Here is a 17717-nt window from a genome sequence, read left to right as displayed (position 1 = left end):
CCACCCCCTGTCTAACAGGTAGCAAATGGAAGTAACATCCCCCGGCTCTCCTCTGGTTGTTACAAAACAGGCCCGTCTCCTTCGGCCGTGGAGGTGATCCAACCGATGGTGACCGCACGAGCGGGAGAGTGTGCCACACGAGTGGGGCGAAAAGGCCTGGTCGAGCTCACACGTGTCCGACGGCAGGAACGAGCGATCCCCGTAACTGGGAGTCCATCCATCGTTAGTCAATGGTCAACAAGGAAGTTGTGGTCCCATATATGGTTTGTGTTGCATGGACCCGTGAAGCTGACGCAATGACACATGGGACGACGTTACGGAGCCACGTAGGCGTCCAGGGTCCAGACTCCAGAGGGGGTGGTGAGGCGTGGGGCTGATACAGGGACAGGATTTGTGGAGTCGGCATCATAGGGTGCGGCCGTGCGGGGGGGACCATAGATATTATAATATAGAGGCGCCCACAGGAATAGGGTCTTGGCGCTATCCTCAAGGGAGCACATGCCCCCAAACACAAACTCACACACAAAAGCCACCATCGCCTTCTATTTCCGTTGGGACCCTAAGTAGGTGGTCGCCCACGTGTGGTGTACCCGCAAAGACCATCTTCTTTGACTTTGATCGGACGGCTGTCGTTTTCGTCTGCATGATCACTTGATTGATTGTGTTCTCGTAATTAATCATGACCTCACTAGGTTCTATCATATAGTGCAACTGATTGCACGGTATCATCTAACATTAACATCAGACATTTTAATCTGTCCTTGTAAATGCAGTCTAAGTGAAACATGGACGCAATGTTTGGCCAGTTTTATAATAAATCATGCACCGAGTGCTTATGACGTAAAGATTTGAGATGGCACATCAAAGCCCAATTAACCATCAAAGAAGTTTGGAAAGACAAATCATATCATGAAAAAAAAAAGTATCTGTGACATGACCTCACATGTCTTAGAAGTCTGCACACAGTTATTGTTAAATCTTCCTTTACTAACATTGTAAGTGTCCTTCTGCCTCCATTCAATTATTGCCCAATCTACTGTACCCACACATTAGTAGTATTCGGATCATTGTGGCATCTTGTGGCTAACAACATAAGTTGCTCTGATGTCCAATACTGTATAATGTATACTTGAGCTCATATATTTCCTCGTTTTGACAATTCTAACTACAAAATGAAAATAAGTGCTCATCCCTTGTAACTTTGAGTAATCATGGCATTATTACAAAACCCATCTCACACAAACTGATGGGGAGGGGGCTAGGATATACGACGGATGTCAGATTAAGAGCAGAGTTACAACAGGGAGTACACGTAGCACGATATTTAGATCTCCTTTACCTTCCTCACCTCACGTCATGGCCCACTCGGGGACACAAACTCCCATAGCCTTTGGACTAAAGCGATGTACGGCGCCGCGTTTGCCCATCCCCTTGCACGGTAAAGCGCACCTCCCCTCTCTCACACACACACGCACACGCACGCACACGCAAACGCAAGAGCCGGAACCTCTGCCGTGCGGTTGCAGAAATCTGTATATTTTTTTATCATCGCCAAATAATCTGATTCCGAAGATAGATGGCTATCAAATATTCAAAAACAACGTATCATGAATGGCTGGCAATTTGACGAGGTCCATCTTACTCTATTTATTAGTAAACAGCCTCCGCAAATGGATGACAACAACGTACCATGAATGGCTGGCAATTTGACGAGGTCCATCTTACTCTGTTTATCAGTAAACAGCCTCCGCAAATGGATGACAGGGTAGATTAAGGGGTGTAGATAGAGGATCCAAACTATCTGAAAGCCATATATAAATTGCATCTTAAATAAATTGATATTTGGATATTTTTGAAAATAGACTTAATGTCTTGTTTTTATATTAAGAGAGGCAAAATCCTGTAAGCCTTTATTAAAAGAATTGATAATTACAGAGAAAATGAGTTAAAGAAAGTACACCGTCTGTTACAGAAGAACTATAGATGTCAATCGTAATCAAACAAATTCATGAGAAAGCAAAAAAATAGCAACCTGTTAGTGCGTATAAACTAGAAGAAAAACAAAAAACAAGAATTGTATCATCTTTTGAAGAGCAGATCTTAATATTTGCAAGGGGTATATGATCCAATACTCCTAGTTTCCTTGGTTCCTCGTGTAGATCAGTGCTTGGGCGTCGGCGTACACAATACACAATGATACTTGGGAAATCGAGTTGCATTTCAAGCCTAGCTGATTGAAAGAAATGTGAAACTTGACTGGGATCGATACTTTCTGTCGTATTAGATAATTAAGCAAAAGCTTATAACGAGACTGCCATGTTCAATGGATTACTTGCTTCGTGTTCCTCCTGTATGAAATTAAACTCGGTTGGAACCCGTTTCCTTTCTTCTACCTTCTATATGCCGGTCTCTTAAAATAAAAGCACATAAAGATTCCTACGTTGCTTGACCAGTAAAAGTTCAAAAGTAGAAATAAATCCCTGCACCTTAACATCCATTAGATCGATGATAAGAATAGTGCTGGTACCCATACATGCATGGACATCTACGAGAGTGGAAGAGACTTAAGATTCCAACCTCACTCCTCCATGTGGCCATTGAAGTTGGTCTAGAATTTAAAAGAAAAAAACAGCTATTAATATCATGAACTGTGGACTACGGCTAGGGATTCCTTTCTTACGTTCTTTCCATTGTTAAAGAAAACTTAGCAGCTATTAATCATGTGACAGCATCAGTTTAACTCCTATATGGAGCTCTGCCAAGCAGCCAAATTGTTATGAGTTAAGCTACTAGATGTGATATTTTGTATATGGAGAACAACAGATGCCAAGACTTTGTTTTCTCGCATGAAAAAGAAAAGGAGAAATGGGAAACTGCGAGCTGGTTATGCTGTAACGGAGAGACGTTTGATGCCTGGATTGGTTAGATTTAAGCTTCCAAGCTCATTTCTGCCTTTCTTCATATCATTCTATAGTATCAAATCCAAGTTAATTGATGCTGTCTCGAAGCAAGTTGCAGGTGGCCAAGCAAAATTTGATCAATTTCTCCCAAGACAATTAGGAGTATTGATAATACATCTACCACAAAACAGATTTTCCGCTGTAAAAGAATGTTATGCCTCCTTGAATATTGCAATCAGACTGCCTCGTAGGGTTCTACAAAGATTCCCAGAGAGAATGAGGTAGGGTCTGAATAAATTTGGGGAGATACACTCCTTTTCTAGGACTTGGGCATGAACTTATGAATACATCATGCATGCTTTATTTCTAAAGAGCAGGTAATAGAAAAATTCCATATTTTGTAGAAAGTTGATGCAAGAAACAAGCCATATACAGCCAACTCCTGGAGCTACTTTAATTTGAACACCAATTTTACATGCAAAGTGAATACATTATTTTCTCTAGTCCAGCAACAACCACAAAGGAGCATGAAGCATGTGAACACATATGCATGGTCCCATTTCCTTTCCCTACTCAGCCCCATGAGATAAAGGGATGGTTGATGACAAAGCCATGGCCTTTGGTTTAGTACTGGCAGCTGCTATAGTCTTTGTTTGGCATGCATGGGCTGCAGGGGGCATGCATAAAGCCACTGTGGCGTCCAAGCAGCCAAGGAGATCCCACAGGGGACAGTGTGATGGTCCATATTCGTGCCTGCAGTAGAGGCCGGTTACCCTACACACAAGTTCTCACCCAAACCCTCAGACCTACGCTACTCATTGAGAGTGGGGCAAGGTGTACGAAAGAAAAGAGCAAATCTTTACTGCAGCACTGTAGAACACGAAAGATATCGAGTTGGATTTTCTTAACCAAGCCCAAGTACCTTCTAGACATATAATATGACTTGTAGACCTTTTATTTATCTTTGCAGTGGTAGACTCCATGGAAGGGAGAATTTATTCATTAGCCGAGGGAAGTAGGTTCTGCTAGTTTAATCATCTTCTTTGTCTTTCCCACCTATAGTCTACTCATCTTTCTTTTATTTAAGCCCCGTATATATATATATATATAGCGAGAGAGAGAGAGAGAGAGAGAGATTGGAGAATATGGGCTTTGTAAATTTTTTTTATAGATTCGGCCGACAAGTGTTTTGACCCAATTCTATTCTATGGCATCTTGTTTTTGCCCATCGAGGAGCCCATCGATTCAGAAAGAAATCCGTCAGCCATTTCTATATTCTCCGGTGCACGCGTTCTTAAAGCTAATACACTTTAGAGTAAATTACAAAAACGTTGTGTGATTAGGAGTAAATTAAGCCTACACTCACTTACCCCTCTAGTACAAGGGTCTGTTTGGATATTTATATATAACGGGACTAAAAAATCTGTAGAAAATGGGCTTGTTGGCCCATCTATCTTTCATTTTTCAAGAGCCTATACAACCCAGCCCAGGTACTAGCCTTTGGGCTACAGGAAGAAGAAAAAGACTATGGAGCAAAGTCTTTTTTTTTTTTCTTTCTATAGGATTTGAGATGGATGGTATTTGGTTGCTGCAGGGCTATGCTTAAATAGACGGCCTAATTCATGAATCCTACAGAATTTTCAGCCCAATCTTACAGAAATATCCAAAAAAGATCCTAAGGGCCTGTTTGGGAAATCTAGTGGCAATGGACTGAAATTTCCATAGGATCATGGATTACATAATTTATTTAAGTAAGGCCCATATCTAAGTAATCCCTATCCAGCCCAAATCCTATTAGAAGAAGAAAAGGATCTCCACATGTCCCATTGCAATCCAACATGCCGATCGATGAGATTTTGGCCAAAACTAGGACGAACCTCCAAAAGAAAACAGGTTGAGTAGGCTAACCGGCTTCATTCTTATAGAAAATCCAGCTCAATCCTATTGGATTTTCTAAACAGGTTATAAAGTTTATTTTCATCTAACACTTTAATCCATAATTTAACAAAATATTACTCAAATCGTTAACCTAAAAAAGGACCCAGATATCACATCAAAAAAAATTAAAAAATGACCAAAATAACCTTAAATGATATAACAACGATCAAAGGATATAAGAAAACGTATGCATCTCTCTTTATCCAAAGGCATTTTTGACTTTTCATATGAGGTAAACAATTTTACTAACGACATCAATTTAATTGGATATAAATATAGGTTTTACAAATTATTGGATGTAAGCATAACAAACGTAAATCTCAAGGGGGATTTTATAATTTACTCTAAAGTTTATTGCCAAGCCCACACGAATATGTGGTCCATTCCAGCTATCATCCGACCTGGTAGACCTAGTTTTGATGTTCCCAAAAATGGCATAGAAATTTTGATGATCTTTAGGGGATGATCAGCATGAGTGCTCCTACTAGCAATATTCCAACTAAAAGAATTGCAAGATTTACTAAATTAACTATTCATGAACCAAATTAGGAAATCAAGTCCAAGTTATTCTTTTCAGAATTAAATTTAGATCATTAGAGGATATTTCTAGTCTACATTATTTTTCTCGTGTCAAAATGGGTTATGTAAATAAATTTTGATGCACTATACAATTTGAATTCGGTCTTTATTCAAGCCAACAATTTGAAAACTGATCTGAAAACTAACCGGACCAGCCATTGTTCTCTTTATATATGGCCTAGGAAATCAAGTCTCGGTTCTTCTTCTCATTAAATTTATAACATTTGGAGAATGGGTGAGAATTAACAAGTATGCTATACAGAAAAATTTGACGCATTGTACAGTCTATTTAGTCTACCTTCAGTCTCTAGATTATAAATCCTATCATACAGAAATGCTTCTGCTGAATTGTAGACATAGATTTTACTATCCCACGTATGGCATAGTTGTGACGTTCAAATAAGTTTATCAAAACTACCAAGAGAGAGGGAAAAACATGAGAAAACTAACTTACTCTTGGTCATCAACCATCTCATGCTTGCATCACCAATATACTCAGCTTGAAAATGGGCTAGTTTGTAAAAAATATATTCTATGACACCATGCATTCGCTAAATCAAAGCATCAAGCCTTTAGGAATGACATGTTATATGATGCTAAGAAACCAAATTTGTACATTAAAAACATAAAAATGTGATGGATTCTAAGCCTTGGTATTTCTAATTAGGTTTGCAATTTTTCACGGTATCGGTGCATGTTATCACCTCCAAAGGCAGTTACATAGCAAACAAGTTGCTCTACGATAAAGCAACTTGTTGGCTATGTAATTACCTTTGGAGGTGATAACATCTATATTATCAAAGAAGTTGTTCTCAAAAAGGTTTCTCACTTCCCTGTTACCAATAACAAAAACAAAAAGCAAAAAACAAAAAGGGTTACTCTATTTTATCATCTTCGGTGGTAATTTCAACGTAGCCTCCGGAATTCACGTCATTTTCTCGTCAGGGAATTTAACTACGAGACAGGCCATCACTGGTGAGGTGAAACCCAGTGCAGCTATCCCAGGCTTGGATAGGCCGGGCTCTAAGTCGAGCGAAGCTACGATCCTCGAAGAGAGTACCTAGCCCACGTACAAATCAAGAGAGAATGGATTAACGTCCAAGAGATCTACAGAAATCGTTCCAAACTTTTAAATTCCCATAGTTTCCAGGAAGAACTTCTACCGGATCGGGAGGTGGCATTTGCCACAAAACCATGCACAAAGTAATAATTTTTTGAACACATGCAGAGGCATATGTGCACATATTCCTAGAGGGAGGGGGAGGGAGAGGTAGCCTGGAGGCTTGTGCTCGTAGTGCTTTATACTGTCGATCAGGTTGTGAGGCAGCTCAGGCTGGATATATAGAAGGTGAAGCTCTAAACATGGGCCTTATTCCAAATTCCCGCTGCAAAACCCAGGCTTCGTGCCAACTCCTGCTGCATGGATTTTAATGTTAAACTATCTTATGCTCGAAACAATTAGTTGTGGATAAGTTCCCTCCATCCTTTATATTGGCAAGAAAAGATATCTCAAGCAAGAAATCCATGTCATATGGTAGCAATATAAGGACAATATATATGATACCGATCGAAATGCAGGATGTAGAACTGATCATGAAGTTTTCTAGCAAAATATTTAATCTCGCTTTAATTTCGGCATGAAGGTGTTGTGATAGGGTAGTCGATATCTGCTTTTACAAAGCATTTAAGAAGTAATGAATACTCCGAACTACATCATAATGCAAAAATTTAGATTGATGAAATTTTTTGAATAGCTTCTTAAGATATAGAATCATTTTTTCTTCCTAAAGCAAATACGAAACTGTAACAAATAGGAACACCATAAACAGCCGAAAACATAAATTTGATTAAGAAGCTGCAAGAGATCAATAAAGTATCTGTGAGCAGTCACTCAGTATGACCGGTGTGAGCAGTCAGTGGATTTATGGAATCCGTTGCGACATCATAAGTGTCCCTTAGTATTCCTATAACAGCTTTTTGTGGGCCAAAGTCTCAAAACATACTGCCTCGAATTAAGCTCTAAATTCTACTCCATGGTGCTGCCGGTGGAATACATTTCTGGAGCAAGGAATGTAAACAAGGGTGAAGCAATTGGAACACTGTCAGACAAGCCGCCTTTTAGCACGCTATCGGTAAAATATTACTTACAACCAGAAATTCATTGTAGAAGAAATTTGTCTAAATAAAGATGAAATTACTCGCTATGAAAGAAAATGAGTTTAATTAAGCATGACTAGTATAAGATATTGATCAAAATACCAGAAGGTGATTAATTCATAGACCATACCCATGATAGGTCATGACTACGGACGTTTATGGCAATATGAACTCAGTAGATAGATGGAATCAATTATTGCCACACTAGAAGAGCATCCCAAGTACTTCAAGGCAATTGAGGAGCTTTTGTGGTCCACATTGCTGAATATCTTGCTTGCAATGCCAGTGGTGCTCTTCTGCAAATCGAATATTTGGGCCAAATAATGCACACTTAGGTGATGTAACCATAATATCAGATAAGAGAGCTTCTTTTCTACCAGGAGAATAAAAAAAATATAAGAACATTGTACTGAGAGGCAGCACTTTCTCTCTCTCTCTCTCTCTCTCTCTCTCTCTCTCTCTCTCTCTCTCTCTCTCTCTATAGTAATGTAGTTCTTGACAACAAATACATGATGTAGCAATGGCATGGAAGGTTTTATCTGAATTTTGGAGGCATGCTAAAGCCCCTAGCAATAGAACACGTCAAAGCATGCACCTCAAGAAACAAGCACACAAACAAAAGCCCATGATTCTAAGGTACGGAATCCTTGAGGAATGATTGCCTATGAGACCGCTTTTTCGTCATGCATTAACCCAGAAAAGCTGCTACTACTTGAAAGAGAGAGAGAGAGAGAGGGAGGGAGGGAGGGAGAGAAGGGGAAGAGGGAGCAGCATTTTTCAATTCAAAGTCCATGCAGGGATCAGAGTGTCCATGGAATAAAGGATGCTCTCTTAATGTATACATCTCGTTGTGCTCATAATATTCTACCACGTTCGGCTTATATTAACAGTGTCCGACGTCCACCATAACGACCTGCTCAAGATCTCAGTCAGTGCACTGCTCTTATAGGACAATATTAAAATCATATAAAATTCAAATAAGAAAGCCTTCAGATCATGATCCATCGCATCAAGAAAAAAAATTTATCTTTCTACTTAGAAAAGAAGAAGACAAGGAGCCAGGGTTTTGCCTGTGCAAATCTCTCCCTTCTTTCCTCCTCTTCCATTGACGTGGAAGCATTGGAGAGCTTTTGGAGGTATCAGAAATAGTCATTTATTGCCGATGCAGCATCATCAAGATTCTCATCTCTCTTTCAACCTCTCTTCCGAGCATCAAAACCCTCAGAATTGAGTGGAGCTTTATCCGCAAGAGCTTGTGAATCTTGATGATGCCACACCAGCAAACAGTGACTGTTGAAGCTTTCGCATATTAATAGGCCTGCAACTTTCCATCAATATATTCTTCTCTCATCATCAGCCATGACAAAACCTAATACTCCTAAACCTAACCCTAAAGCACAAAAATTGGAGGTAGGAGGCGAACAGTGGGAAAAAGCCAAAAGTACCTTCTCGATCAACAGAGTCCAGCACTAGGAAAGAGAAGACAAAGAAGGCCTTCATTGGTTCAAAGCCCACCAAGAAACGGAAAAGAGGGAGGAACAGTAGCATAAGAACCACAAGAAATGTGAAAAGAAGAAACAAGAATGACCTCCTATGAGAGCTAAAAGAACTCTATGGAGCTAGCTAGGAGGAGAAGAAGAAGAAGAGAAGCAGGGTGATGAGGAGCTTGGGGGAGGAGGGGTATAAATATAGTGCCTGAGGATGATGTGAGGTGGTGGTGGATGGATTGGTTGGTGAGTATGAAGTTTGAAGCAGAGCGAGAAGGGGTGAAGTCCTCATGGAGGTTGTGTGGGGTGCGTGTGGTGTCAGAGAAGTATTGTACCCCAGCAGCAACAGTTACACATCTCAATCCATGGCTCCCCAAAAACCCCAAGACTTTTACTCCTTCCTGACCTCGGTCACTTGCCACAGACGTCCACCCACCCTTCGCCAACAATTAAAAGAGAGAAAAAGAGGGAGAGAAGAACCTTCCCAGAATGGAAACTCACCAGACCACAAGAAGAGCAAAAAGAAAAAGGAAACCCCTCCACGCCCTTCCTCTCTCTCTCCCACTCTCTCTCTCTCTCTCTCTCTCTCTGTCTTTAGGTTTGGAGGATCTGTTGCGTTTCCCGCAAGCATTCAAACGTGAGACTGCCACGAATTGACAACCCCGAACCGCCAAACCAAAATATCCCCCTCACCACCCCTCTCTCTCTCTCTCTGGTTTTTCTCCCTCTCAACTCTTTTGAGCTAGTCTCATTTGGTTCCCACTCTCCATATCAAGTGTAACATTAGATAGCCAAAGAATCTTTCATAATAATAATAGACCGATCCCAGCACATGAGGTGCGTGGCTCAATATGTACCTGTTTCCTTCGTGACGGTTCCACCCTTTGGGTTGTTGGGGTTTCTCATTGCCGTTCTGGTAACTCAAGGTTCGCACTCGCCAGCTAGCTTCGTCCATTCTTCGTCACCAGGTATTAATGTCTAGAGTCTAGGCTTAGAGACGTGTCCCTATGACTAATTGGCTAGATCAGTGACAAAACAATGTAAAGAATAACTCCTTTGATTGCTCTTTAAGATGGTCAATAATTTGAAAACAGTTTCGAGAAGGAGAATTTATTTGATCGTATAAGTTTAGCATTTTGCTTATAAAAGCGGGTAGTGCAAAGGAGTGCTGGTGAGATGATGTATTGATGGTAAGTTGCTCAAATTGGAGGTCACGGGTGAGAGCTAGCTTGTGGTCTAGTGGTGACGAGGATGTTTGGAATTACGGTGGTGAGATCAGTCCAACTAAATTCCGGGGTGAAAGCAAGACCAAGGGAGATGAATATTTGGTCATGCTTATGGAATTGCAATAGTAATTTTTCTTTGCCTCTGCCATAAACGAGACAATTGATAGCCTGCATGGGAACTTGCAGAACCAAAACCACCTCTTAAAAATTATTGCTATGTTAGGTTAACATCTATTAAAATATTTGCAGAAGAAGAAAAAAATTTTAAAAAAAAGAGAGAGAGGAAAATCATTTTATTTCTTTATTTGTCATATTCAGTACATCCTAGAGATTATAAATACTCATATACAGACTCCATACAAAAAAAAATAATATAGGCTAATATTAGATCATGTTGATAAAGAAAAATAATACTCGTTGACATAAGTTATTATGTGATCCCTAAAATCACTCTAATGAGATCATACTAACAAAAAAAAATAGTATTGACCAATACAAGATCACCCTAACAAAGAAAAATAATATGAGCTGAAACAAGTTATTAAGTGATTCCTAAAATTATACTAACATTGCCCTTTCAAACTCAAAATGGTACTATTATGATGGCAACTTAAGTTTAGAAACTAGATCACGAATATATCTAGAAACTGACGTACTAAATCAAAAGCTGAAGTAGCAGTTCAAAAACTAAAGTGATAGATTAGAAGCTGACATAGCAGCTAAGCGACGGATGTGGTGGTAGATCAAGAGTTGATGTGGCAGCATAGAGCCTGATGAGGTAGAACAGAGCTGTTATAGCAGCTTAAAAGCTGGTGTGGCATATTAGGAGTTGACATAACAACTTAAAAGCCGATATAGCAGATTGATATATTTGACTGACGTGACAGACGGACATGTCTGTCGATATGGCTGATTGACTTGTCTGATGGTGTTGCAGTGAGAAGACAAATAGAAGATGATAGTTGCAATAAGGACAAAGCACAACGAGAAGGCAACTAAAGATCGACATTCTCATAGACGGAGGCACAATGGAAAAGAAGCATTAGTTGAATGATTGGTCCGATGATGTGGCAGTAAGAAGATACATAAAAGATAATAGTTGCAGCGAGAACAGAGCTCAGAGAGAAGACAACTAAAAGTTGATAGTTCTCATAGACGAAGGCACCATGGAAGAGAAGCAAGAGACTTCAAACTAGATGGTGAAGGAGCTAGAGGCAACAAATAAAATCAGAGAGAGAAAAAAGGCTGAGCCATGGTGAGGAGAGACAATCGAAAATATGAAGCTAAGAAAAAAAGTGGTGGAGAAGAATTGCGGATCCATTTGAAAATAAGGAATTTTCGAGTATTAATCTATCAAAATAGAGGATGTGCGGAAAAACAAAGGATCTATGGATCTACCAAAAAATAAAGGATCTTCGGGTGTTGATTTATGCGAGGACATGGATCAATAGATTGGCAATGGGAGTCTTCAAAGCTTCTAAATATGGCAACGCGACCACAACAAATATGAAAAAGATGCTGGCGACAAATTAGGTGATTGATGGCTCTGATACCATGTTAAAATATTTGCAGAAGAAGAGAAAAATAAAAGAAAAGAAGAGAGAAAAAATGATTTTATTTTCTATTTCATCATATTTAGTACATCTCGAGGTTTATAAATACTTGTATATTGACTCTATACAAGAAAAATAATATAGACAGATAATAAGATCATGCTAATAAAAAAAATTATACTCTCTGATACAGTTATTATATGATCTCTAAAATCACTCTAACAGATAATTCTAACAAAAAAAAAAACCGATTTGATACAGAATTTCGCTAACAAAGAAAAATAATATGTTCCGATATAAGTTGTTATGTGATCTCTAAATTACGCTAACAACGTCTATGCAAAAATTACAAGTTTTGAATACTGCTAGGATAAGACTTATTGCAAAGATAGCATCTTAAACACCTTCGACCATCCATCTGCACAGATCTTTAAAGCGGCTATTGCGTGATTCAACGTTGATCCATGCGAAGGTGAATCCTTCTTTCGCGTGGGAGATACACCCCCAACCCATTGGTCATATATAATTACCGGAAAATTTGAAGAATGCATGGTCTTTCCCTATGAAAGTTTTGGTGGAAAAGTGTTGACGTTAGCACTAAGCATGCATTAGGGCTCAGCTATTGCTTCAACAAAGCTACAATTTCACTGGTTATTTTTGGTCATGCAAAGTAAAACGTCATTTTTTGATGGGAAGATAGTGCCTAAGAACTTAGCATTGACCGGCAACGGCTTTTAGATGCGTAGATGTCATGCTGCAGATAATTCTGAGATTCTTTCAGACTATTTTAATTGAAATCTTAAGACTAAAATTGATTTAATAGTATTGTATCAGCCAAAAGATATGACTGATAATTTGTATCAGCTTGACTCTTACGTATTTTAATGGAGCTTTTTGTGCGTCATATACTATTACCGTTAAACACATGACATGGTTCATATTGCATCTTCTTCTTTTTTTTATGAACTCCTGTAACACCTTTATCCAGCATCGCTGCTGGTACGTACTGCCATCTTTACTCTTTTTAACAAATAGCTAGGCCGTCTTCGATTATTTATAGGGAGACCTAGATTTGTGCTTCCCTTTCTTGTTCATGTGTGCTCATGCTCATATCAGGATTTACATCTGTTGTGGATAGAGGTGCCCGAATTTAGTCCCATATCGATCAAGTAGTGGAAAGGTCTGTGTCTTAAATGGAGGGCAAGATAACCCTTTTCCTAAGAGGCACCTTTTGTAGGGCAAAACCGTAAGGAGTGGCTTCCTATAAAGATCTACGATCCCTAAAGCGGACAATACCTTATGGGGGACACAGCTCGTTTTCTCTGCTCGGTTCGGTGTGGGACTGTGCTGTTGACCGGGTCAGCCCGACAACAGATGGAGCGCCAGGAAGGGGCCCCTTCCCCATCCCCTCCCGAGGACTGGGGGGCTGCGTCGGGAAAACTCGGCCCAAGACCTTCCCGCTAGGGAGGCTATGTTGGTGGATAGGGGTGCCCGAATTTAGTCCCCATATCGACCAAGTAGTGGAAAGGTCTGTGCCTTAAATGGAGGGCAAGATAACCCTTCTCTAGGAGGCATCTTTTGTGGGGCAAAATCGTGAAGGGTGGCTCCCTGTAAGGGTTTAAAATCCCCAAAGCAGACAATACCTTCTGGGGGACACAGCTCGCTTTCTCTGCTCGGTTCGGTGTGGGACTGTGCTGTTGACCGGGTCAGCCCGGCAACAACATCAAATGGGCTAACTAGCTAGCATCATCTTATTGCTCTGTTGGTATTATATTTTCGCTGTTATGACATTCTTTTATTGCAATCATAAGTAGTAGCTTTGAAGTAAGGACCATACAATTATCAAGTCTTCACTTACTATCTCCATCACCTCTGTTGTTTTTGCACAAACTGACCGACGCGTTTATATTACGAGATATGCACATACCAGTCGATGCCAATGCACATTAAGATATTGCAAAACATTGTTGTTTATTTATAAGAGTGGTTGGTTTTTTTTTTTTTTTTTGTGACTTGAGGGTGTATTGGATATACCTAGGGGATCGAACAATCAGCTGTGCAAGGCTGAGATCATTTGGGGAGTCCAGTCATGAGAAGCATCCGGTCTATAGAGCCTAGCGAGTTAGAGCCAGACAGAGCTAGAGAGAAACTGGGAGAAGCAATCCATGTGGGGATGGGGTTGGATTGGCTGGCTGGGTGTTGGACTGGCATTTGGCAATCAAAGTATCCATCTCTACGTACCCGTCCATCCATCCATCCATCCATCTATCGCTGTCCCTGTCGGTTTGTCACGTCAGAACTTTTGCAAGGCTTTTAGGGCCGCATCGTCCCGCTGGCCATCGATCATCACCCGTCTCCAGTCTCCGTCCGGTCCCGCGGACGAGCCCTGAGACTGAGAAAGCCGAGCTACAAACAAAGCAGAGCCCGAGGGCGATTGCTGCCCTCGTCACGCAGCTCAGCCACGGGTCCGGCCCCTGTCACGGACCAACGCATACATAGCGAGCTAGGGACAGCCGGACAAAAGCGCCACCCCCTCTCTCTGTCTCTCTCTCTCCCTCCCTTTCGCCCTTGCACGCTGTTCCCGAACCGTATCCCTCAGATATCCCCCCTTTTTTTCGGGTGGGGGCTACGTGCTTTTGGTGGTGGCCAGCAGCTCCCCTTCCTTTCTGGAATATGATATCCCCCTACGATTCTGTTCAACCATACGTCCTGGCCCACCCCAGAGTTTAAAAAGAGAAAAAAGGGTTCATGAGAAACCCCTCCTTATCTTGATTCGCTTGCGTTGCATGTGTGTAGTCCAGCGGTACGTAGAAGTATCTGATGGAATGAGAATCTACGTATCTGATGGAATGAGAAATTCTCATTCCATCTATCATTGTTGGCAGGAGTGGATTTGATTAAATTTGTTATTACCTTTTGGTTTATGTGCTTCCTTTTCTTTGGTTGTTATGAAAGTGTGAATACAAGGGAGTATATTTATATTGGGGAATGTGCTGTGCTGTGTGCAGCTTCACATTAACTTCTTGGTGTTGGCCTGGCATTATATATAGCATTTGGATTATATGTAGTAGTGTAAAAACTATGGATTATAATTAATACTTAATTTGATATGGGTAGATTGGTCTCCAATATCCAACTATGTCTCACAATCTCAACTCTCACAATACCATGCAAAGTTGGTGTTCAAAATGAGAAGCCATCTTCTAACTCAACTGGAATTAGATTGGAAAGGCCTTGTGTTTTACAAGCTCATGTACAGATAGGGATAGCTGAGCCAGTTGATGTTAATTCCATTAACTGAAATTAAAGGAAAATCATAAGAATGCTGATAAATGTTGGAAGCAAAATATCAATCGGATCAAAACCTCTACAACATATATACATGAACAATTTTAACTTTAATGCACAAAGGTACAAGACATGCTTTCGAATAGAATAAGAGAAATGCCTTGCTAACAAACTTTGCTTGTGCGAAATATTATAGGCATCTAGAATAAAAAGGCACATTCCAAATTAACAAGGGGACTACCATGCACATGATGCTTATTTTGCGAAGGTAAATCTTAAAGTTCTAGTAGACTTTGTCAAAACAATTTTTTCGCTAATTAAGAGAAGCAAACAGATCGTCGTGGTCTCTTATCAAAAGTTGGGAGAAACCTTGGCCCTCTAATATAGTAAATCTTATGCTGTAAAACACATCCAATAGCTCGAAAAAGCCGGTTGGTTCCTATAGTTAGCAAGAATAATTATTCACTACTAGCTGCATGCATAGACAGACCAAGTTGTTCTAGGAATTCTCATTGGAGGCTTGAGATATAACATACATCCACACACACTTAGATGTATTGCGTGTATATATATATATATATGCCAATGTAAGGCCAAACCGCTTTTGACGTCTACATTGACTTTCCTCTGGAATTTCTCTTGCACCTATGACCAATTTCGTGCCATGTTTCTTTGCGTGCCTTTCACTAGTCATCTTGGTGGGCAATCTATATAACCTCCACACGAATCTCACCGTTCTCTTGAGTGGATTCCTCTTATGGAGCTCTAGTTATACGGGTGCCTTTACGCCGGCTATGCTATTGCATTCTTTGGGTAATCGTTGAGCAGCAAAAGGCCTCTCAACCGAATCTATGAAACCTTATTCAAAAAAACCGTATCCGGTTGCAGGTGAGTATACATGAGAGAGAGCGAGCGAGAGAGTCAAGGCACACTCGGACATGCCAATGTGGAAAACAAAAAGATGCAAGGATGCCACGAAAGGTCGCCTATAGATACGATTCGGTTGCTGCACCTAACGTCTCACCTCGTAGTAGTAGATAGGGTCTACTGCTAGTTGTGACACAGAGGTAGGTGGTTGGTCTCGGTTCTCTCCTGCTGGAGTTGCGCCATCTTGTCCACAACCACCTGGCGATGCTAATGCGTGCCCAGGGCTCACCCAACGAGTTATCGAGCTAGCTCGTCTAATCTTGAACTGCTTAAGCTGTAAATGTTTGCTCATTAAAGAATACAGGAGAAACAATTGAAGACATCTTTTATTGTTGAGAAGCTAAGAATTACAAAAGGATAAGAAAGAAGAAATAGAGAAGAAACGAATGCATGCCATCCAATTGATGGCATGCGTATTTCCCTTACAAAACAGCGCGTCACTTGTCCTGCATGAGTTAATTCCAGAAGCCACGCTCAAATGAAACCCTTTTATGATCGGTTGGTAACAAGAAGAGCGGATTAGTTACAGCAAAAAAATGCACCAAATTAAAGAGTAAGGGATCCTGAGAGGTGGTCGAAGGTAGGTCTAGCACTTGGGAGATCGGACGGGGAGGCAGCAGCTTCTGACTGGGGAGCGGTCCATCGTTCACCACCCACGCCATCCTCAAGCCCCAGACCGTGTGCACGTCCAGGTGGCAGTGCATGAACCATACACCTGTCACAACGAGTCATTCTCGGTCATCTTGGACTCATAGCTCATGGCATGGCCCATCCACAGCCCAAACAATTAATCCCAGAGGCCTCGTCATCATTAATTAATAGATATCTAATAATCGATCAGGTAAATCATTGACTCACCGGGGTTGTCGGCCGGAATCGGATGGCGACCCAGCCGCCAGCCGGCACTCCGACCGTGTTCCTCTCGATTGGGTCTGCAAGATTGAACTTGGCCGGGTCCTTTGCCGGGTCGTAGTTCCCGAATCCTTGGCCCACCCGAAGAAGTTGAAGCCATGCAGGTGCAATGGGTGGCTCCGATCCCCTGGATGCTGGTGTCCTGCATGACAAGCTCCACGCTCGCGTTGAAGGGGAGCACCACCAGCTTGGTCCCGTTGGTGACGAAGGAGTTGTTTGGGGAGTCCCCGTGTAGTTGAAGGGGAAGGGAGGATTGCTCGGGAAGTCGGTCTGTACACCCCCTTCGACTGCCCGAAGAAGTGGGTCTGCAGGAGGGCGGTGCTCGGCAACGCGAAGGAGATGTTGTTCACGCTGGCAGCAAATTTCGTGCCATTGGGACCTTGGCAGGTCTGGTTCGTCGGGCATGGGCTTGTTCCGAGGCCTACCGTGAAGTAGAACCGTCTGTCCACGGTCTGCGGCACGTTCGCCGGGAACTGAGCGTTTGCCAAGCTACGTAGCTTGCCGGTGAAGTTTGCGGCGAAGGCGGTGTCGTTGAGTGATGGTAGAGTCGGTCTCGAGAGTGTGAGGTTCTTGGATGGAGTTGAGGGGGAGGAAACGCCGGGTGGTAGGTATTCGAGGAGGCCGGCGGTGGTGGTGTTGTCGAAGGCTCCGAGACCGGTGGCGTAGGGCCTGGCGGCCATGAGGAAGTGGCGCAGGGAGGCTGGGCTTGGTTTGGAGGAGAACGTTGGTGGTTTGGCCTGGCGTGATGAG

General features: G+C 41.6%; 1 pseudogene; it reads right to left on the bottom strand.

Annotated features, from left to right (window-relative positions):
• Positions 1–6229: 6229 nt before the first annotated feature.
• LOC120110326 lies at positions 6230–17658 on the bottom strand (annotated as a pseudogene).
• Between the last annotated feature and the right edge of the window lie 59 nt (positions 17659–17717).

This window comes from Phoenix dactylifera, chromosome 3, assembly GCF_009389715.1.
Source record: "Phoenix dactylifera cultivar Barhee BC4 chromosome 3, palm_55x_up_171113_PBpolish2nd_filt_p, whole genome shotgun sequence".
NCBI lineage: Eukaryota > Viridiplantae > Streptophyta > Magnoliopsida > Arecales > Arecaceae > Phoenix > Phoenix dactylifera.
The sequence above is the reverse complement of the archived record's forward strand: the minus strand, read 5'-3'. Positions and strand labels throughout refer to the sequence as shown.